This window comes from Ursus arctos, unplaced genomic scaffold (assembly GCF_023065955.2).
Source record: "Ursus arctos isolate Adak ecotype North America unplaced genomic scaffold, UrsArc2.0 scaffold_10, whole genome shotgun sequence".
Classification (NCBI taxonomy): domain Eukaryota; kingdom Metazoa; phylum Chordata; class Mammalia; order Carnivora; family Ursidae; genus Ursus; species Ursus arctos.
This window is the reverse complement of record NW_026622764.1, coordinates 10,502,380-10,524,657: the sequence shown is the minus strand read 5'-3', so window position 1 is coordinate 10,524,657 and position 22,278 is coordinate 10,502,380. Positions and strand designations below refer to the sequence as shown.

At 41.7% G+C, this 22,278-nt stretch overlaps 2 protein-coding genes across 13 annotated transcripts in view; one reads left to right on the top strand and one right to left on the bottom strand.

Annotated features, from left to right (window-relative positions):
* The window catches only part of GGACT (gamma-glutamylamine cyclotransferase), a 184,341-nt gene that overhangs the window by 71,748 nt on the left and 90,315 nt on the right, over positions 1-22,278 (bottom strand). For 2 of the 4 annotated variants that reach the window (XR_008957595.1, XR_008957591.1), the window contains exon 3: positions 11,292-22,278. This exon is cut by the window's right edge and continues 31,601 nt beyond it. The exons of the other annotated variants lie outside the window; for them this stretch is intronic. The gene's annotated coding sequence lies outside the window, so the exon portion shown is untranslated. Of the gene's footprint in view, positions 1-11,291 lie in introns of those variants that run through there. 4 annotated transcript variants of the gene reach the window in all.
* PCCA (propionyl-CoA carboxylase subunit alpha) overlaps positions 1-22,278 on the top strand; it is a 391,229-nt gene that overhangs the window by 327,883 nt on the left and 41,068 nt on the right. The gene's annotated exons all lie outside the window — the stretch shown is intronic.

Here is a 22,278-nt window from a genome sequence, read left to right as displayed (position 1 = left end):
ATGGATGCTGTGCTGATAGATTTATCAGTTACATTAAAGAACTTTGGGGAACTTTGAAATTTCAGCAATTGTTCCCTTGGAGGCTGAAAACCCAACCTGATCTCATACTGGGACCATTCTGGTCTGCATATTTCCATAATTTGCCTTTGCTACTAATATGACAGCAAGACACAAATAACTGTTTCTAATAATATCAGATGGAGTTGTGGAGGACAGCATTTTAATGTAGTAAAGACCTCCCCGTGGGGTTGTTATTGCTACTATAGAACAGCAGCTACACAGTTGCAACTGTAGTCTCTTAATTGATTCGTTTAATTAGCAAGAGCTGAAGCTTAGGCTGTATCTTGTCATCTGATATCATAGGATCCAAAATCTGCATTATTCATATTTATAGATGTAGAAACATCATCAAAAAGTTCTCATTCTTCTGAAAACTCACATATGGATATTGAATTTTGATAGAGTAAACTCACATTTGTTTGAACTCCAGATAATCGGGCAATGAAAAGAACTATGTTTGTTACTGTTTTTCTGAGTCAGTGTTCTTGAAAAGTAAATGGTGTCATACAGTTTGGGGTTGTTATTGTCTTCCAAAAATAAACTTCCAGGGAACTTGTTCAGTCTTGTATACCTTACAAATTCATAAGCAGCCCCTCTGTTTACATCGTGTCTGACTCCTGTGATCTCCATCTGCCATTTCTCCCTCTGTAGCCCATCCCTTTCTCTGATATGTATTAGTGTGGTTTTGGGAGTGAATGATGACCTATTGGGGTTTCTGGCATGCTTGTCTGTGTCCCAGCCTGCCTTTGCAGCTACCCCAAGTGCTGCTGGCTTAGGCTTTCCACTTGTGCCCACCCCTTGACTGAATTGCCCCCATAGGATTTGCTTGCCCTGCCCAGCTGCACCACTCCCGATTTCCTAGGATGGGGAAAACTGGGGGGAGATGGGGAGTGCCTGGCATCAAACCCCAGAACCTTCAGCAGAGGGCCACTTCCACCCCATCCACACAGGGCTTTATCCCCACTGGGTCATGTTCTCTTTATTCCTGATCCTTTTCCTATCCAGCCATAGAAATCAGATGGAGGCCACAGAGCAGACGTTCTGTGGAGGGTTGATGAGTCAGTCTCTCTGTTTCCTTTCTTTCTTTCTTTCTTTCTTTCTTTCTTTCTTTCTTTCTTTCTTTCTTTCTTCTTCCTTCCTTCCTTCCTTCCTTCCTTCCTTCCTTCCTTCCTTTCTAGAGATGGAGGGACAGAGGTGGGGGAGGGGCAGAGGGAGAGGGATAATCTTAAGCAGGCTCCACACCCAGCGCAGAGCCTGACTTGGGGCTGAGATTATGACCTGATCTAAAATCAAGGGTCAGACCCTTAACCCACTGAGCCACCTGTGTGCCCCCCAAGTCTCTCTGTTCTTTAGATACATTTTACAATACTAACAAGAAGTAATTTTATAGCATTCTATCTTGCCTTTTCCCCACATATGCAAAAATTTCAGCCAAAATGTCACGAAAATAAGATTTTAGGAAGTGGGCTTTAAATGCAGTCTTACTCTTGAACATTGTTTTTCTGGTACTGTGTTCTGTGTACTGTCTAACCAACCCAAAGAACAAACCTTTGGGAGGTAACTAAGTTTTACTTTTCTAGCCTTTTGAAATTGGCATGCTGTATATAATATGAAAGTGCAATTATTAATATCCCATTATGTGATGCATTTTGCACAAAACTTTTAAAGAAATCACACACTGCTTGCTGTGCTATGTGCTAGGAGGTGTACTGGATGAATGTGATTTGGTCTCTGCCCTTAAAAGTGTGCTGGCTCTGGGTAAACACAGACAAACTGGTATCATGAGTACATGTAAGTGCCGAGATGGGTTATGTACAGGCTGAGAGGGTAGCAGAGGAAATTGTAGATCTCTAAGCTTTCTTTTTCTGATATAAAAACGGAGACCACATGTTCAGAAGCTGTGCTCTGTGATGATAGTAGAGAAAGCAAAAGAAATAAAATAAATAAAGGTACGGAGGCTTGAGGGTGCCCAGTTCTTTAAGGAAGAGCAGGTTGCCTAGTGAGGGTAGCAGACCAGTGGCCAAGGTCTGTATGGCAGGTGAAACTAGAATGGTGGGAGCTAGATGATGCGGAGCCGTGCCAGGGAGATGAGACCTTATTCTCTCAACTTTGAAGGATCTGAAAGAAGAGAGGTGTGATTTGTATTATGCTGATTTTTAAAGAGAACTTGTAGGAGCAAATGAAGAAGAGGGTACATTTGAGAGCCTCCGTGAGGATGCAGGGTCTGGTTATATGTATTAGGCAGAGTTGAAGATGATTCTGAGATTTCCAGATGTGATGACCGATATAATTACCTGAGGGAGAAAAACAGGAAGAGAAGAAGAATTATACCAGAGTAAAGGTGGGATAGGTAATGAGTTGGATTTTTGACTGTTTTAAGTTTGAAATGCCAGGGAGAGAGCTCTGATGTCAGGGACATTTCAAGTCTGGAGATGAGGAAAAGGATTAAGGATGAGCATGTAACTTGGCACTTGGTCAACATGCGGAGGTGAGACCTGAGGCCTGCGGTAGCCGAGATTGCCCATGGGGACGGGACGGTGAAGGAGGAGAGGAAAGGCCCAGATCAGACCCCTGGGAAATGTCCACATCTGAGGAGGAGGTTCCGAGTCTCTCTAGTATCATTGTTAAAATGACATTACCTATTGTCCAAATCATTTATATTGTATGTGGCTATTAGAAGCCAATTTAGTGTAACCTCAGTCATGATTTCACAGTATCCTGGGGTGTCACTAATTATTTCAAAGTATCTCAAAATCCTGCTGCCATCTGCCAGAGATCTTAAAATAAAATTAATTTTAATGAATAGCATCATGCCTTACATTTGTTTGATGCTTTAGGGTTTTAGAATGCTTATCCTATTCCATTCACTTTCTAAGATAAATAAACCATATAGCAGCTTAGAGTTCGTTGTAAAAATAAGACACACAACACTCTGAAATGTCAATTAAAAATATTTATAATTACTGAGTTACATGTTCACAAGAAAGTTCTAGGCACCACCAGCAGGATGTTAGTGGATATTGGGGTGGACTGGGATAAGGGGCGGAATGCTAAATAAAGCTTGATTCCTTGAGTCTGAATCTCCTGCTTATCAGCTTTGTGAATTTGAGCAAGTTACTTAACCTCTCTGCTCTTCAGTATTTTTTATCAGCAGAACATCTACTTTTATGGAAGTGGTGAGGGTTGAATAAGAAAGTGTTTCTAAAATGCCTGAAGATAGGGCACCTGGGTGGCTCAGTCGTTAAGCGTCTGCGTTTGGTTCAGGGCCTCATCCCAGGGTCCTGGGATCGAGCCCACATCAGGCTCCCTGCCCCCCTGGGAGGCTGCTTCTTCTTCTCCCACTCCCCCTGCTTGTGTTCCCTCTCTAGCTGGCTGTGTCTCTCTCTGTCAAATAGATAAAATCTTGGGGCGCCTGGGTAGCACAGTTGTTAAGCGTCTGCCTTCGGCTCAGGGCGTGATCCTGGCGTTGCGGGATCACGTCCCACATCCGGCTCCTCGGCTGGGAGCCTGCTTCTTCCTCTCCCTCTCCCCTGCTGTGTTCCCTCTCTAGCTGGCTGTCTCTCTCTCTGTCAGATAAATAAATAAAATCTTTAAAAATAAATAAAATAAAGTGCCTGAACATAATAGGTGCTTGACATATAGTAGCTCAATTATTATAGCCCCCCCAATATTTAATACACTTTCCATTTGTTTCATTTTGCCTTGCATTTTCCCCCTCCTTTTTCTTGCTTGCTTGAAGACATGCTGTCATCTGAATTTGTACTCCATTGAGATCATACTTAGTGCTCAGTTTGCAGAAAAATTCAGAAGGAAAATATTTCTCTTTTATTTGGAAAGTAATTATTGTTCTTATGGTTGTGACCGTTAACCTCTCACAGTTAATGTACTAATTTGTCATTTAATGCTATATATCAAGTATGTGTTTAAACCTGCACCTGTGGCAGCCAGATGCTTAAGAACATTGACTTCCTTGAAGAGTAAGGATGTTTACAACGAACAATCTTGACTGTAGTTTGGAAGACAAAATACCTCTGATACATCATTATTTTATGATGGTACTCACAGGCTTTCTTTCTTAGACTGGCCCCACTTGGAGGGGATGCTATTTGGGGTAGGCCCTCTAAGGCCACTGTCATAGTGCTATATGTTGCTGATTCCATATTTATAAATTATTTGATTGTTGCTATTTAACTTATGGTGAGAATGATTCGGAAATGGCAGCTCTTTTCTCATAAAATCGAAGTCTGTCAGTGGTTGTCAAACTTAAGCGTGTGTAAGAATCACCAGGAAAGCTTGCTAAAGATGCAAATTTCCAGGCTCCTTTCTCAGCAAAGCTTATCCCCTAGGTCCCAGGTGAGACTTATGGATCTGCATTCGTAGAAATCAGTTTAAAATACACCAGGACTATTTTGACACTTAATGGTAGAATCAGTTTCTAGTTTAGGAAGTGGATACCCAAAACACATTAAATTACTCTTGTTACGAGTCAAGCATAAGAGCGATGTTCTGGATGTTTCTTATTATAATGAGAGGGTAGGAAAAACATTTGATTATTTGAGTTGATTAGTGTATACATTCATAATACATTTTTTTTAACCAGGGAGGGACACGATAGGACCTAAAGTATAATTAAAGCCATAGTATCAACTGTATCTCTTAAGCTGTATAACCATTGGACAGTGATTTTTTTTTTTTTAATAAGTAGACTCCACATCCTGTGTGGAGCCCAATGTGGGGCTTGAACTCACAACCCTGAGATCAAGACCTGAGCTGAGATCAAGACTCAGATGCTTAAACCACCCAGGCACATCAGACAGTGATCGTTTTTATTTTTGGCCTATAGCAGGATTTTTCAACATTGGCTATATTGACATTTGGAATTAGGTAATTCTTTGCTGTAGGAGACTGTGCTGGGCTTTACGGGATCTTTAGCAGCGTCGCTGGCCTCTGTCCCCTAAATGCCAGAGCACCTCTCCACATAGAACAACCCAAATTGTCTCCGGACATTGCCAAGTGGCCCTGGGGGTGGAAAGGCGGTAAAATCTCCCTCCTGCCAACACCCAGTTGAGAACCACTGGCTTAAACTACATGTAACAGTTGGGGCTTCAGAGTTTGCCTTCCCATTTCACTAAGTATAATATTGTAGAATAAACGTGATACTCTTCAGTGGCCTGAAGCTTACAAAATCTTAACAGACATCCTGACCTACTCGAATGCCTTATACAGAGAAAAGGACGACACACTTTAGCTAACCTCGTGTGTGATTTGCTGAGTGACATTTTTAACTATTAGCTGTGGGGGTGGGTACAAGGGTTAATCCTTCTTAGTCTTCCTGGTGTTGTATCCTAGATCTGCCACGGACGGCTGTTCATGGAAGTTCTCGTTTGCGTAATTGCATTCTATTTCTTTGGGTCCTTTTTTACCATTTACCAAGAACAGTTCCCCAAAGACCCTCATGTGCTGAGTCAGCAGAGAGAGTGTCCAGTGAATATCTCATCTCAGAAGCTGCTGCTCTTTGGTCCTCCATTTTGTTCAAGTCCTGTAATCCTCCTGGTGAGAGTTGTCAAATAGAATGTTCCAGCACCACCTCACAATGGCCTCTACAAAGAGTAGTTTTTGTTCTTTTCTGGCTAGCATTTAATTGCATAGCTCTTTAATATTTGTGGCACTTTCCCCCTCACGTGTGGGTAGTACATGGCAGAGCGCCTGGCAAGATGTGTAACCGTCACAGAGTAGCCAGTAGGTCAGGTGAGTGTTTCTGAGGAGGGGCCTTCCCGAGCTGGCATACGTGTCGGATGGTGTAAATTCTCAAGATTGTGGGGGACAGCTAAGGTAATTACTAAGGTATCGGTGTTAATTACCCTAGGTAATTACCAAGCATCAGGGGACACGTGAGACTGTGAAGTGCCCTTGTTTGAAATAGAACCCCTGCCTGATTTCAGGGCAGGGAAGTGATTAGTGTGTAAGTTTTCACAGGCGCTCTGAGTGTACACTGTGTCCCAGAGCTCACCCAGCCCTTTCCTGTCTCAGCTGCTCAGTACACCAGACCAAGGAGACAATGTGCCCAACACTTTACGTGTGTCACCTCGTTCAGTGCCCACAACTGTTTGAGATCATCAGCAGGACGCCCGCTTTACAGATGAGGTCATGCCTCCGTTGTAAAATTATAGAAATTAAGTGATTTGCTCAGTGTGGTTCATATACGAGGGCAGCGATAAGAGTCAAACCCAGATCTACTGACAAGCCTTGGCTTCCTTCACACTGGCATCTGGGTAGTTAGGACTTAGGTCGTCTTAGTGGCCCTTTGCACGTCCTTATTACTCCTGACTGCCTGGCGGAGACCAGCTAACCTTGGTGGGAGCAGGGCCTCGGGGGGGGCATACTAACCCTCCTCTTCTGTGTTGGAACTGAGGGACCAGCCACTTAGTGGGGTAGAGGGCTAACGATTCAGGTTCCTCAAGTGGGTTATTTTGTGTTCAGAGAGGGAACGTTCTTTTTTACAAAAGGTAATTTATCCAAGTAATCATTCCAGATATTAAAAATAGATTAAAATTGCAATTTGATTTAGAGTCTTCCCTTTCAATTAGAATATGAGAAAACCTTAGCTGATATTTAGGATGATTTGATTGTGGAATACATATTAAAGTGTGTTGTGAAAGATTATTTGTTCTTATTCAAGTATTTAACCCCTCTGCACCCTCCACCGCCTTATTCAACCAGTGTGTGAGCCCCCTTGAAGGATTTTAGGAATAACAGGGGTAGTTTTTGAAATAGAAGTGCCTGATGGTATTTTGCAGTATTGCAAGTCTAGACTAGTGGTTCTCAACCCTGGACGATTTTGCTTCTCAGGGGACACATAGCAATGTCTGGAGACATTTTGGTTGTTATAAGTGGTGGGCTGCTCCTGGAATCCAGTGAGTAGATGTCCTAAAACTTCTAGCAAGCATGATCAGGGATATTTCTGAACATCCTGCAGTAAACGAGACAGCCCCTACAAGAGAATTATCCAACCTAAAATGTGAGTAGTGCCAAAGTTGAGAGTCTGAGTCAAGACAGTAGTTATGGAAGGGCATGTACGTATCTGTGACCATCTCCCCAACCTTTCACAAAGCTGTCTGATGCTCTGCAAACTTCAGTGTCCCCTGGGTAAGTAGTCCACAGCTGTCCCACCCTATTCATTCTGGAATACCTCCTCATCCAGCCTTAATTTGTAAGTTGAAGGAACTGCTGGTGTCTTGATCATATTCAGAAAGAACTGGGCCCCACGTCCATATACGTCACGTGTGTCGTTTTGCTATCTTGCCCTAACTTGATGACTCTCTGTGTACGCATTTGTATCTTCACAAACTTCTGACCAACATGTCATTCCTCTAAATGGAATATTCTCTTAATTAGTGTCTGCAGTTATGATCCAAAGGACTTTGATATTATTTTTTTCTATTCTTGATGGTATCTACATTTCATTTCAAAAAAACAAACGTTTTACATTTCAGGCTTGTCCAGCAGAGTTTTCTTGTTGCATCTTCTCTGTTAATGCCACAGCTCCTCGGAGTAAAAGATCAATTAGATGTTGTGGTATCAATTTATCAATTTGTTGAAAATAAACCTATATAAATACATGCTGTGTGCTCCATGTGTCCACACAGCATGTGTAAGCGTGCCATAAAGCCTGTGTCTTCCTCATGGCAGCTTTTGTGGTTTGAAGGTGGGGTTGTGAGCAGGTAAGAGTGGTGCCCAGGCAGGAGCTCTCTGGCCTCGCACCTCCGTGCCCGCCCCCCCCCCCCCCCCCCCCCAGTGTGTGGCCTGCATTCTGGCCTTCGGTGGTTCTGCAGATATGCTCGTCTTTGCAGGGTGTTCTGATATGCACCTGCCTGTTTTTAATTTATGGAGTAATTGAGTGCTGATGCGGAGGTTAATGCCGTTGAAAGAATTACTTATATTTCCCAAGAGGAGGGGGCACCCTGCACCACGCAGGGCCACTGGAGAAGCACCAGGGTTTGTCAGGAGGCAAAAAAGAGCCACGAGGAAAGCATGGACAGGAGCCTTTATTGGGGTTTCTACAGGCAGGCAAGGTAGGGCAGGGTAAATGATTTAAGACTGCTAGTTTGAACGTCGGTGGGCTTTGGGTTTTAGGGGGTGGTCTCTAGCTGTCTGATAACCTGGCCCTGGGATGATTTAGGGCAGGGGAATTAATAGCTTGGTGTGTGAGCTAGATAAAAGGAGTGGTTAGCTTGCATAGGAAAGGCATGTTTCCAGGTTCTTCACTATCTTTAGGAGGAGTTAGCCAGCCCTGGGTGGGGGTGGGGGAGTGGGGAGCGGGGTCCGTCTCTCCCCAAATCTGTAAGAGCTCCAAGAGGTCAAAACAGTATAAAAAATGGGAGGGAAAACATACCACGATGAATACACAGAGAACCTGGAAATAATCAGATCCAAGGGAACTGACATACAGTAACTAAACTCACAAAGACTGATGTCTAATCCAGAGTATGTGTTTATTAATTTGAGGTGAGGATTTTTTTTTTTTTTTTTTTTTTTGAGGTGAGGAATATTTCTTCCCATGACCAAATCTTTATTAAGTCTGTTCTCTGGAACATCGGCTGAATGGTTGTATCAGAATAATTAGGAAGGCAGGTTAGGGAGAATTATTTCAGAACTGGTCTGGGTCATCACGGCAAAGAGAGACCTAGTGTACCTATGCTCTGCCGAAATCTGGCAAATCACTTCTGACTTTCAGCAGGAACACCCTTCAGTGTCCCTGTCTTTGTCTCCTCTGTGCCTTGGTGCTGCTGGTCATCTTCCCGCCGGGCTCGTGCAGTTGACCAGGCTGCAGCTCCTGAGACTGTAGCCATGGACCCAAACTTTAGAACCATAGTCTTGCTTCCCTTAGGCTGACACACAGATCCCTTTGCTGGGAGTTGTGAGTGTCCTCAAACTCTGGTGATGCACTTTCACAGATGGTTAGTTTTAGCGCTTCTGTGTGGAGCTTTACACATGCAGCCCTCAGAAGTTCCTGAGAATTTTCCATGTCTTAGGTAAGCAGCATCCCCCCTCCCACCAGGGAGTACATATACTCGGAAGAAATATTTCATGGAAAGAGCCCTGAGAGATCTCATTTTAGCCCCAGTAATGCTTTAAACTGATTGTGTGACCTTCCTGAACCTCTGCTTTCTTTGTTGTACAAGGAAAGGTTGGGGTTCGTGACCCCTGAGGTCTTCCCCAGGACTGGACTGCTCTGAGAGTGATTACATTTGTCACAAGGTGGGGTTTGCTTCGCTACAGTAGCAAAACATCACACGTGCAACTTATTATCATTGTCTTTTGATTTTCTTGAGTTTTTCAGCTGCATTTGGGGGAAACAGCACTAGCTTATTGCACAATGATACTATGTCCTGTCACTTAATTTTGGGGGACAGCACATTGTGCTGGCACAGGCTCAGTGCTAATAATCGAGATTATATGTTCTGCTTACTGTGACTTTTTTGTGGTTTCTGGGGAAAAAATGCAGATGCTTTTCAATTATTCTAAGGGAATTTTGATTAACCCCCTGGGTAGACTTCTCTGTACCACCTGCCACGGAGAAGCGAGTTTTATTGAACAGAAGGTATAGAATTGAATTGCTCATATTTGTTTTCTTTCTGGTGCCTATAGCATTATTTCAAACTGAAGCATTTTAATAAATATTTAATAAATATCTGTCTAAAATAGGTTGAAACTATTAGAAACAGAACCTCTTTTGTGCTTCAATTTCAAATGCAAATAAGCTAATTTGACTTTTAAGTGGAATCTTCAAATTAAAGAACTCATTTTTTTAAAATTTATGTAGAAAGTAGTTATTTTTGACTGATACAGTCAGTGTCCTGCTTACTTCATAATTCCAAGTATTGGCCTTGGAAACCATTTGTTTACATTTATTGCAGTGTCACTATTTTTGTTTTTCTTGTAGCTGTTTTGCGTGTTTACTACTTGCCTCTCTTGTATTCCCATTTTTACCTTTGCCTATGGCCAGAAGATGGCAAGTTCTTGATTGATAGAGCATTTTCAAATGGCTGACTCTCAGGCCTTTTTAAAAAAGTTTTATTGAAGGGCGCCTGGCCGGCTCAGTCAGCAGACTCTTGATCTTGGCGTCATGAGTTTGAGCCCCACGTTGGGTGTAGAGTTGACTTTTTTTAAAAAAAGTTTTGTTGAGATGTAATTCACATTCTACACAAGTCACCCATTTAAAGTGTACAATTCAGTGGGTTTTTTTGTCTGTTCACAGGGCTGTGCAACCCTTAGTCCATTTGAGAGCATTTTCATCCCCAAAAGAAGCCCCTTTCCCTTTAGGAGATGACCTCCCCATTCTCCTTCAACCCTGTCAGCCCCTGGCAGCCACTAATCTTTCTACCTGAGTGTGTTTGCTTATTCTGGACATTGCATATAAACAAAAATATGTATGGGGTCTTTCGTGACTGGCTGCTTTCACTTGGCATCGTGTTCTCAGAGGCTTCTTTCTCTTGTACCTTCCAGTAGCTCATTCACTTTTTGCCAAATAACATTCCAATGTTATTTCCATGGTTTGTGTTATCCATTCCTTGGGATGGATTTCGGGTTGTTTCTGTCTTTTTAGCTATTATAAATCACACTGCCGTGAACATTCCTGTATGTGTCTTTGTGTGGACATATGTCTTCATTTTTCTTGAGTGGATACCTACAAGAGGGAATTCTGAGTCATATGGCAACTCTATGTTTAACTTTTGGGGGAGCTGCCAGGCTGTTTTCTGAAGCACCTGCACCATCTTACATTCCCACCAGCAAAATATGAGTCATTTATTTTCTCCACATCCTTGCCAGCATGTCCTTATCGTTTTTGTTATTGAGGTTTAATTGACACAGAGACCTAGGTTAGTTTCAGGTATTCAGTATTTGTATGTATTGTGAGATGATCACCACGGTAAGTCTAGTTAACATCTGATGTCTGTCTTTTTTATTTCTAGCCACCTAGCAGGTAAAGATAGGACTCATTTTTAAATAATCTCTGTGTAGGATTCCTTCTTTTCTCTAGAACTCTAAAAAATAGCCCAAACGGTGTATTAGTTGTGTTTTGGTTTGTTTTTAAAACAAACTTAACCCTAATGAAACAACAAAGCACATACATTTTAATTATTGTGTATTTTCTATTGCATTGTTATCTCTTCCTTCTGCAAGTAAAATGTTTTTGGTATTAAGCAAGCAGTTCCTTTCATTTCCCTAGGCTTTTTTCTTTCTTTCTTTTTTTTTTTTTAATGATAGCACATACTGTGCAGGAAGGTCATTGCATAGAGAGGAAAAAAGAATAATCAGCATTGAAGAGAAAGTTAATGCTGTTTGTATAATTTTTTAATAGTATCTTGTAGCATTTTGAGATTTAAACCAACTAATAATATTTTTTGCACTTTACTGGGCAGTTTCTTTCTGTTGCCTGTGAATCGATATTTTGCTTTGGGAACTAAGATAGTGAAAATATCAAGCTTCAAATACTTTGATTCCTTAGTCATTTAATCCCTTAGTCATTTAGGTAGTAATTCTGTTCTGTAGACCACCTGCATGTGTTTGTAAGGGTTATAATAACTGACACTGTATTTAATTAGCACTAATATTGTGTAGAAGGAAAAACATATTAAGTATCTTTACGAGTCACTAGTTCAAAATTAGCAGAAGCTGGGAAGAAAAAGTCCTTGTCTACACACCACTGTTATTTTGCCTAGCCACGGAAGTTTGTGATTCGTTCGTTCGTTGGTTCATTCATTCATTGAGCAAGTATTTGTTGGGTGCATATTATGTGCCAAACAATGTTCCAGGTGGGGAAATGGACTAATTGATATAGGCCAGAGTATAAATCACAAATAAGTATCCAGAGGCAACCAGCTGGTGTGTACAAGTATAACAAGCTGATGTAGTAAATATGGATTTTCCTCCCTTTAGGACGGAGGTTGTGTGCTGACAAACACACCATCAGTTGAAAATATCGTACATGGAAAATGCATTTAATACACCTAACCTTCTGAACACCATAGCTTAGCCAGGCCTACGTTAAATGAGCTCAGAATGCTTACATTAGTCTACATTTGGGCAAAGTCATCTAACACAAGGCTCGTTTTATAATAAAGTGTTGACCATCCCATGTCATTTATTGAATGCTGTACTGAAAGTGAAAGAGTGGTCACATGGGTACAGAAGGTTGTCAGCACATGGTTGTTTACCCTTGTGATCGTATGGCCGACTGGGAGCTATGCTGCCCACTGCCCGGCATCACCAGAGATCGCACCACCTCTCGCTAGCCTGGGAAAGAGCCAAATTCACATTCAAAGTGTGGTTTCTACTGAATGCATATCCACTTTCAAGCCACCATGAATTCGAAAAATCGAATGGGACCATCCTAGGTCAGGGACTGTCTGTATAAATTCATATGCCCACAAAATCACCTTTCTTAGTTTCTCACAGCAAAATCAAACGACACTGAGGTCAGTTCTCAGAGTTCCCGGGTGAGGGTCGGGGCAGGGAAGTTGAATAAGGGGGAAGGTGAAGACTGGATTCTGAAGTTTGTCCCTTTATTCTCCCTTTTTAAAGTAAAAGCCATTTTTTGGTTTTGTGGTCTTAAGTCTCTTTCCACAAATGGAAAGATCTTTCTTCCCTTCTTGAATTTCTTTTGGGTTTTATAGTTATTATTTCAATTATGTATTTCCCACCTGTTTGTATACAGAAAGCAATTTGCTTGTTGATAATGGGAGAGGTCCTGCATGTTGGGGGGCCAGGGGGATGTAGGAAACCTCTCTATTTTCCACTTCATTTTGCTTAAACCTAAAAAACTTCTAAAACATAAAGTCTGTTTTTTAAAAAGGAATTTACAGAGTAATGCCTAAAGGCACCTGCTTTAAAGTCAGGCAGACACTTATTTATTGGCTGTGTGATCGTAGCCTTACTTAATCTCTCTAAACTCAGTTTCCTGGTTCGTAAAATGAGAACAATAATTCCCTCTATTGTGAGAATTAAGTGAGAGAATGCGTATGTGCCACTTATATAATTCTTGGCAAAAAGCAGTCACTCAATAAATTTAACCGGCGCTGTGGAAATATATTTTACACCAAAGACTAAACTTTTATTCACCTTTATGAGACATGATCCTGGGAACTTTCTAGTTGCCATGGTGGTTTCCCAAGGACAACTAATTGAGATCTAGAGACTCTAACTCCATGTGACTTGCTCGGTTTCTTCATTCTATTATGAACATTTCTGTACCACTCTGTCTTTTCTCCTGAAATATCTCACTTGTGGATGCCTCAGATAAGCTGTCAGTGGAGTAGAGCCTTTCTGTGTCAGGCAAGATGGAGAATGGAGGTGGCCGTGGTGGAGACCAGAGGGGGGTGAAGGGGAAGGGAGAAATCAGAGGGGATGCAGAGTCAAAGGAGAGTTTGTTTTCTTACTGGGAATGACTCAAGCTTGTGTTTAGGCTGAAGACAAGGAGCCAATGGAGAGGAAAACAGTATAGTTAATGAAGCAGGGTCACAGTTGTTGAAGGAAGGAGTAGAGAACAGGCCAAGGGTTCAAGTGCAATGTCTAATGGCGAACAGGAAGAGCACTGCCTCCTTCCCTAGGCTAGGGGGACGGAGCTAAGGATGGGTGCAAATCGAGGAAAACTGGTAGGGGGGGAGGCAGTGTAGGGAGCCCGGGGGGGCTTTTTTTCTTTGTGAAAGTGTTTATCCATTCAGTAAGAGTTGTTCTGTTGACATAACAAGCCTTTCTATTTCAAAAGACCAGTGTGAGCACAAGTTTATTTCATCTTACACTCTTTAGAGTGAAAATTCATATTATCTTTAAAGCTATACACCTTAGGTGCTATTATATGTTTATTATTTAATGTTTCTAATAAAGGAATTAACAAAAAAGTGACCAAATTATCCAAATTTGACCTTGTATGATCATCATACTTGGCTTACTCAATACTCAACATCCCTGAAGGTCAGCAAGAGATGAATCTGCCCTAGACTGGTCTTTTCCTGCATTCATCACTTTAAAAAAAAAAAAAAAAGAAAGAAAGAAAGAAAGAAAGAACGAACAGTGAGAACAAGCCATCTTTTACTTTTATAATTTTTAATCCATCATTAAAAGTACAACTTGCTTTATGATCTAAAGAAATATCTAAGTCTTTATATTAGGAACAAAAGTGAGCCTTTCAGGAAAAAGGGAGGAGAGCTTAATCTGCATTAGCCCTTTGATGTATTTCTAGATTTTGAAAAGCTTCCCGCCGTTCCCAGCCACACTGAGACAGACGCAGTCATATGTCCAGCAATGACACTGTCCTTTCTCTTCTCAGCACACCCCAAGCTAGAGAGTGGTCCTCTCGGGAGTGAGCCAGGCTTCTGCCATCAGTGGCATATTACCAGGGCTGTGGGCCCATTGGGAGTTTCACCTCTCATTCCACTTCTGGGGGAAGAGTCTTAAGTTCATGATTGGTTTGGAAACATAAACCATATCACCCTTTGCTCTTCTTTGGGACATTTCTTTCAAGTGTGACTGTCACCGGTGGCTTCAGGGGACTTAGTGAGAAGTGAGAGAATGCTTGCTGAAGTAAGGCCTTTCGGTCTATAGCTATGAAGTAGGGGTTGCAGTAGGTGAGTGTGCTTTTAAAAATAAAAAATGAAACCCCACTGTTTGAATCAATCTTGCCATTTTTACTCCTTGGATTTCATTTCTTGTAACCTAGTTTTCAGCTTTAGAGAAGTTGCTGAACTTTAGCAGCTTCTTCTTCTTTTTTTTTTTTTTTTAAAGATTTTGTTTATTCATTCGACAGAGAGAGAGACAGCCAGCGAGAGAGGGAACACAAGCAGGGGGAGTGGGAGAGGAAGAAGCAGGCTCATAGCGGAAGAGCCTGACGTGGGGCTCGATCCCAGAATGCCGGGATCACGCCCTGAGCAGACGCTTAACGACTGCGCCACCCAGGCGCCCCGAAGTAGCAGCTTCTTGAGAAGCACGCTTTCTTATGTTGTGTGGTAGAAAGTGATGGGGTGGTATCTCTTTTTAATGCTCTATCCATGGACATTTTTGCCAGAAGGAGTGTTTCATGCTAGCTAGTTTCATAGATGGAGGAAAACAATCTGGGTTTCAGTTTCACAAAAGGAAAAACAAAACCTCAGAGGAAAAGGAAACAATTCGTTAGCAGTGGGCCACTGTGCAGAGAAGGATAACCTGTCTTCAAAGATTTTTGTTTCAAGCACTGTAATATAATGTTAATAAATAGTTTACTTCAAAGGACCTTACTACAAGAAAATAGGCAGCTTTCCTGCTATTCTTGTTCCCTGGTTCAGTTTTACTATAAGTAGCTCATATCCGGTCCTCTGTGGTCTCAGGTGGTCGTTTGTGTTTATGATCCTAACACTGAAACACGAAGAATTGTGGCCCTATTTTAAGTCAGTAGCAAAGCCACAGTGTTCTGCAGGAACTGAGCGAGGCCCTCCTGAAACCCTTGACCTTTGACCCATCTTAAGGAAAGTGCTCAGATGCTGTAAGTGGTGTGCTTTGGATTATGTCTTCCAAAAATAGAAGACAGCTAAGGAATAGAAAAACCCATCAACGTGCACCTAAAGTTTTTGATGTATTGTGAGGACGCCTGTGCTCCCATTCTAAACTTCTAAACAGTATGTATGTTCAATATCCTTGAGATAAAAGCCTGAGGTTACAAAGATCACTGAAGATGTTTGAATTTTTCTTTTTCTTCCTGTGGATATATTTAGCCTATGTAGACTTTGAGAGCCCACTATTAATATCAGTTTCTTCCAGATAATGCCAGATATCAGGTAGACAGATGGAACTCAGAAGAAACTGGTGCGACTCCTAAAGCAACCATTATTTATAATTTTTTCATTATGACTCTTAACCCAGCAGAGTATTGGGTCTGGGTGGAGCCTGACCATACCCATTGTGAAATGTTTCTCCTGTGATTGTGGTGAATACCTCTATAAAACCACTGCTGTAAACTCTTGTTAGGTATGTGGTTTTTTTTTGTTGTTGTTTTTTTTTTTTTTTGCGTATTCTTTGTTGCTAACTGTTTGATGCAGATAAGGACCTAAGCCCATTCTAAGAATGGCTTGAGAGATTTTCACACCAGCTTACACCTCTTTCCATTCCTGTTCCTCTCACTCACTCTCTGTTCAGAACCAAAGAGAAAGTGTTGCTCTAAGATCCAGCAGTTGAAGCAGAGAGCCTGAGGGGTGAAGGGGGGGAAAGGGAACGAGTGGGTGTATAGTAGGGAGAAATTGTCCCACCCCATGGCTTTCATGATAGTGGAAAAGGTTTATAGATTTATAGAACATGAGTCACATTGTTCTTTAAAGCACTGGCTAGTAGAGCCATCTCTTTCTCCCACCCTTCGGATTCTTGAGGATTTGCCCAGAATGATCTCACTGTGGCAGCTGTGGTGGGGAGGGACGGTGCATTGTCAGTCCTGGTGGTTGTTTCTGAGACCCATATTGAACTCGAACATAGATAACTCAGCCTTATTATAAAAGGCATTTACATATCATCAGTTCATGTGTACCAAGCTTTAGAGAAATCAGTGCATACCAATGTCCCGCATGAGTAACTTGTACTAGGAGTTTCTCCAAGAGAATTCTATATACTCCTCTTTGGCTTGGCCACCCCAACTCCAGGAATTTATCATAAGGAATTGTTTTAGTTAGGTTCTTTGCTTATGGGAGAGTGACTCAAGTTTCTAAAACTTATTACCAGGATGTGTGTACAGAGGCCTTTGGGAAAGGCCAGTTATCCAGGCCCAAGGGAATGCATTAACTGGTCGCTTTCTGGGCCCAGGGATAGCTCAGATCATAATGATAAGACTGTAATTATGAGAGCTAACATATATTGAGTGCTCAGTATGCCTGAGGCATTTTAGTTTATCTTCTTGTTTAATCTTCGATGAGGTAAATACTACTGTTATTCATGTTTTTGAGATGAAGGACTTGAGATGGACAGACATTAATCTTCCCAGGGTCGTGTCCTCAAAATCAGAAACACAGCTTAACCTTGAGGCTCTCTGATGGCAAAGCTGTGATCAGAAGCCCATCAAGAGCAGCCTCTGGACCCTCCTTGCTCTAGTGCACCCCCATTAACATGACTGAGTGTCTCTGCAGTGGTCTGCCTGCATCCGTCCGTGGCTTTCACTTCTTCTGTCGAGTACGTTTCTGCCTTGTAACTGAGGACTACATATGGCAGATTGACAACAGGTCTTGGCCTCGTCAGCCGTTCTCCAGATCATGCTCTCCCTGGAAGCTGCCTCATCCTGAGAGAGAATTGAACTAGCCCATCTCATCTTCTCTCACCTAGATGTTTGGTGGATCACTGGATTATTGAGCTTTGCTATCTTTTAGTCCCATCAGCCAATACCAGGGACAGAAAGTGGGGCTCACATTGTCACCTAGGATGACTTGGATGGGAAGAGTACTCAGACTAAAGTCCACCATGGGAACTGATTGGATGAGTTCCCAAAAATATATGTCTGTGATATTCATCATAGTGTTGTTTATATTAGCAAAATAATTAGAAACTACCAGCCTGTCCATCAACAGGGATTTGATTAAAGAAATCAAGGCATTCCATATGGTAGAATATTAATATGCAGCCATTAAAATTATGATTAGGTCAATGTTTACTAACACGGAAAGATGCAATATGAACTACACTGACATGAAAAAATAGGTTAAAGTGATACACACACACACACACACACACACACACACATGCACACACACATATGATACTATTTTATTTAAGAAACAAACTTAGAAGGTAGAATCTAGGAATATTAATAGTTGCTTAATTTGAATAGAATCATCTTCATGCTCTTCTGTTAACATCTGATAATTGTTTTAAGATTATTTATTTGAGAGAGAGAGATGGAGAGAGAGAATATGTGTGGAGAGGCGCAGAAGGAGAGAATCTTCAAGCGACTCCCCGCTGAGCGCGGAGCCTGATGTAGGGCTCAATCCCATGACCCTGAGATCATGACCTGAGCCAAAATCAACAGTCAAATACTCAACCAACTGAGCCGCCCACGTACCCCAACATCTGATTTTTTAATAATGAACATACATTGCATATATATTTAGCAGCATATTTGAAAAACATAACAAGGTACAGAAGTCATACTAATTAAAAGTAGCTGAAATGAAAAGTATTGATTATTGAAGAGAAAACAAACATAGGGGCTACAGACTACAATTAATTACTTTTACCTGTATCATGCAACAAATTAAGGGTATAAGGTGGGGGGACTTAATAATAGAGCAGCATTATTTGCATATAGCACCCAGTTACACGCAACTAATGAATCATTGAACACAACATAAAAAAACTAATGATGTACTCTATGTTGGCTAACTGAACATCATAAAAAAATTAAAAAATAAAAATAAAATAGAGCAGCATTATTACTAGGGAGCTGAAACAAGAAAACTGCATTTCTTTAATAGGGTAACACTCCAGATTTCTGGAGGTGTCTCGCCACAGATTTTTTTTTTTTAATTCAACCTGGAATAACTGGAAAAAACTTGAAAATTACTGAATGGGTGTTATTAAGTTCATGACTTGAAGTTTAATGACTCTTAATTTACGTAGAATTCTAATAATTAGCTAATTCTAATAATTTATAGCTAATTCTAAGAATTAGTTGATCTCTGTGATTATGTTTAGGACAATTTTGCCAAGCAATGTGAATGATGGTGCTTCAAAAAATATATTCTATTTCAGATAATTTGGGAAAAGGTCAGTTAAATTAAACAATTTTTTAAAAGATAACCTCTACTCCCAGTGTGGGGCTCGAACTCATTGACCCCAAGATCAAGAGTCACATGGCTGTACTGACTGAGCCAGACAGGTGGCCCGAAACAATGTTGTTGTTGTTGTTGTTGTTGTTGTTTTTTAAAGGTTTTATTTATTTATTCGACAGAGATAGAGACAGCCAGCGAGAGAGGGAACACAAGCAGGGGGAGTGGGAGAGGAAGAAGCAGGCTCATAGCGGAAGAGCCTGATGTGGGGCTCGATCCCATAACGCCAGGATCACGCCCTGAGCCGAAGGCAGACGCTTAACCGCTGTGCCACCCAGGAGCCCCTGTTGTTGTTTTTAACATTGTTTTTTTTTACTTCAGGACTTCTTAGTCTTCACTAGATTTATATTCATTTTGCATCTTCAGCAGGGAATATGGAATGCAGAAGTAGTTCTCAAACTTACATTGACCATTGATTCCCTTTTTTTCATTGAGTATGTATTAGCTTTTCCCAGAACTCATTAGGTAGACTAATATAGGAGATGCTGCCTTGGGAACTTCTATTTTTTATTTATTTTTTTTGATTTATTTATATTTAAGTAATCTCTCCCCCCCAGCATGGGGCTTGGACTGACAACCCTGAGATCAAGAGTTGCACACCCTTCTGAATGAGCCAGCCAGGCGCCCCATGCCTTTGGACCTCTTAAACTAGGAGTTAGAAGGGAGCAGCGCGATGCAGAGGACTGAGAAACAGAAGTGATAGCTGAAAGGCCAATGACTTAGAAGAAGACACCCTCCAAAACAATCCCCTACAAAACTATACTCTTGTGACTTATAGGGACCTGTCTCAACTAGAATAAGCTAAATTATGTTCTTTATATAAGGAGTACTTGCACAGTACATTTTAGAAAGGTGACCCTACGCAGGTGTTTCAAATATGTAGGTATTTTTGAAATAGCTATTTAAAAAAAAAAAAAAACCACTGGTTTACTTAATAATTCTGTGGATATAAGGACTATTTGTAAGAAGGAGAAACTCTGACATGTGAGTTAACATAAACTCTGAGTTAACACATGACATGTGAAACCCAAAAGATACATTCTCTATCTGCCCTTTGTAGAAAAAGTGTGTCCACCTCTGCCCTGGATGGTGAGTTGTAGGCAGTTGGATGTGCAAACTAATTTTACCTTCTCCTTTTTGTTCTCTAGCACATACATACACGTATGTGTATATGTGTGCATATACGTGTATATTCTAGAATATCGTAAAATGTCAAGTCTTTCAAATACCATTGTTAACCAAGAGTGGATAGAAACATCGGCCAAACTTGTTCGTTACATTTGCTGTGTCAAGAACAAAAGGCATTGAATAATTGAGAAGATACTTTTATTCAGGCTATTACAAGAGGGAGAATGTTTATTAATGAGAAATATCTTAAAGAAAAGGAAAGAGGGCACCTGGGTGGCTCAGTTAGTTGAGTGTCTGCCTTTGGCTCAGGTCATGATCCCAGATGGGATAGAGCCCCACGTCGGGCTCCCTGCTTAGCAGAGAGCCTGCTGCTTCCTCTCCCTACCACTCCTCTGGCTCGTACTCTCTCTCTGTCAAATAAATAAGATCTTTAAAAGGAAGGGCTCAGGTTGCATAGAAGCAGGTACGCAGAGAAGTCCTCGTGAGTCTAATGGGATTTATGAGGAAGAGTGGACAGTAAGTCTTGTCTACATCACGTGGGGAGAGTGGCTCTTTGCATTTAACCATTTACTGGACACAAGAGAGCGGGAAGGGTCTTTAACCATTTCTGTTTTCTGGGAGCACAGCGCTCAAGGAAGGTTCCGCACTGTCAGTTGTCAACAAAATCAGTATTGTTAAATACCTACTTGTATGTGGTTTGGCACTGAGATGTGGTTGCTTGCTAAGGTTCTACCCAAAGCCTCATCTAGCTCTTCCTGTGTTTTGTCTTGCATCGCTTCTCTTGCCTCTATCCCAATCAGTACGTTTGTGATGAGTCATTGCTTATTGAAAGAGATGGCAATCATGAAGACTGCTACTATGAATTAGAGCAAATATCCACGTTCACCGTAATTTGAAAGGAAAGCGAGTGATGATGGAGCAATAGCTGGATTGGTTACAGATCAGTTTGCTGTTGATACATTACTATACTCTGTGGCATATCGTTTTCCCATCTGTAAAATCTTCATAATAGGAATGATTGCCGTGGGCCTGATTTACTTTTTGAATCAATTACGGGTTACAGCACAGATCCCATTCAAGACATCAAGGCAGAATGTGACCCTCGCACTTTGAGAGGCGATGAGTTCCTTTTAGAACATGTACAATTTGACAGATCTGTTTGAATGGCTTCAGTGATAAGAGCCAACATCCAACACTGTGAACTAGGCACTCTTCTAAACATTTTTAAGTTTTATCGAGGTGTGTGCTTCACAGACAGCACGCACCCGTGTAAGTGACCATCCGGTGATTTGTAGGAAGTTTATAGCCTTGTGCAGCTGCCACTGCAGTTCAGCTGAAGAACGTTCGCATCCCCGCAGAAGTTCCTTTCTGCCTGCTTGCAGCCGATCCCTGCCCCCACTCCAGCCCTCTTGGCCGCGACACACCGGAGCACACATCCCCATCCCCTGAAGGGCTTGTGAGAGCACGGACAGCTCCCCCTCAGAGGTCCCCATGTCTTAAATCTTGGGTGGGGCCCGAAAGTCAGCTCTAACAAGTTCCCGCTGATGCTGCTGGTCAGGGGACCCTGCTTTGAGAGCCAGTGGTCTCCACAATCTCAAGCATTGTGAGAAATGTTTTTGTGATGGTTCTATTGTGTATGCTTGCTGCCGGTGGTACTAAGTATTTCTGACAAGCAAATAGGCTAATTCTAGAGGAAAGAGATGTACCTTGTCAGACTAAATGAACATACAAATCCCGTCTGAATGGTGCTGTTTTTCAACCACCTTGAAGTGCCATGGCTGCTTATATTCTGCGCGTGTGCCTCATCCATCATTTGGTGACTTTAATTTGAACGAATTAACGTCTCGTGACTCTATTTCCATTTCTACCTTTTAAAGAGCAGACAGCTATTCACAACAGCAAGACGCAGACCCAAACTTTGTTCTTACGCCCCCTAGTCACAGGCATGAATGTCAAGGGTAATTTACCCAAATAGAGGAAAAAATGAAGAAGAAAAGGAAAGAAAGAAAAGAAAGTACTGACTCGCAGACAGCTACAAAATGTTGCCCTTGGGATAAAGGTTAACTCAGTTGTGAAATAATGGCCAAAGCTCACAGTCTCACTAACTTTCTCTTAGCCCGCAAGAAAGCGCCTCCTTTTAATGTGAGACGCTTGGCCGCAGGTGCTGCTGGTTAGTGGCTGGCTCAGCAGGAGGCCCGGACTGGAAGCTCTCCGTTTGTACAAACTCATTTGCATTGGTCACGCTTTTATTTCAAGT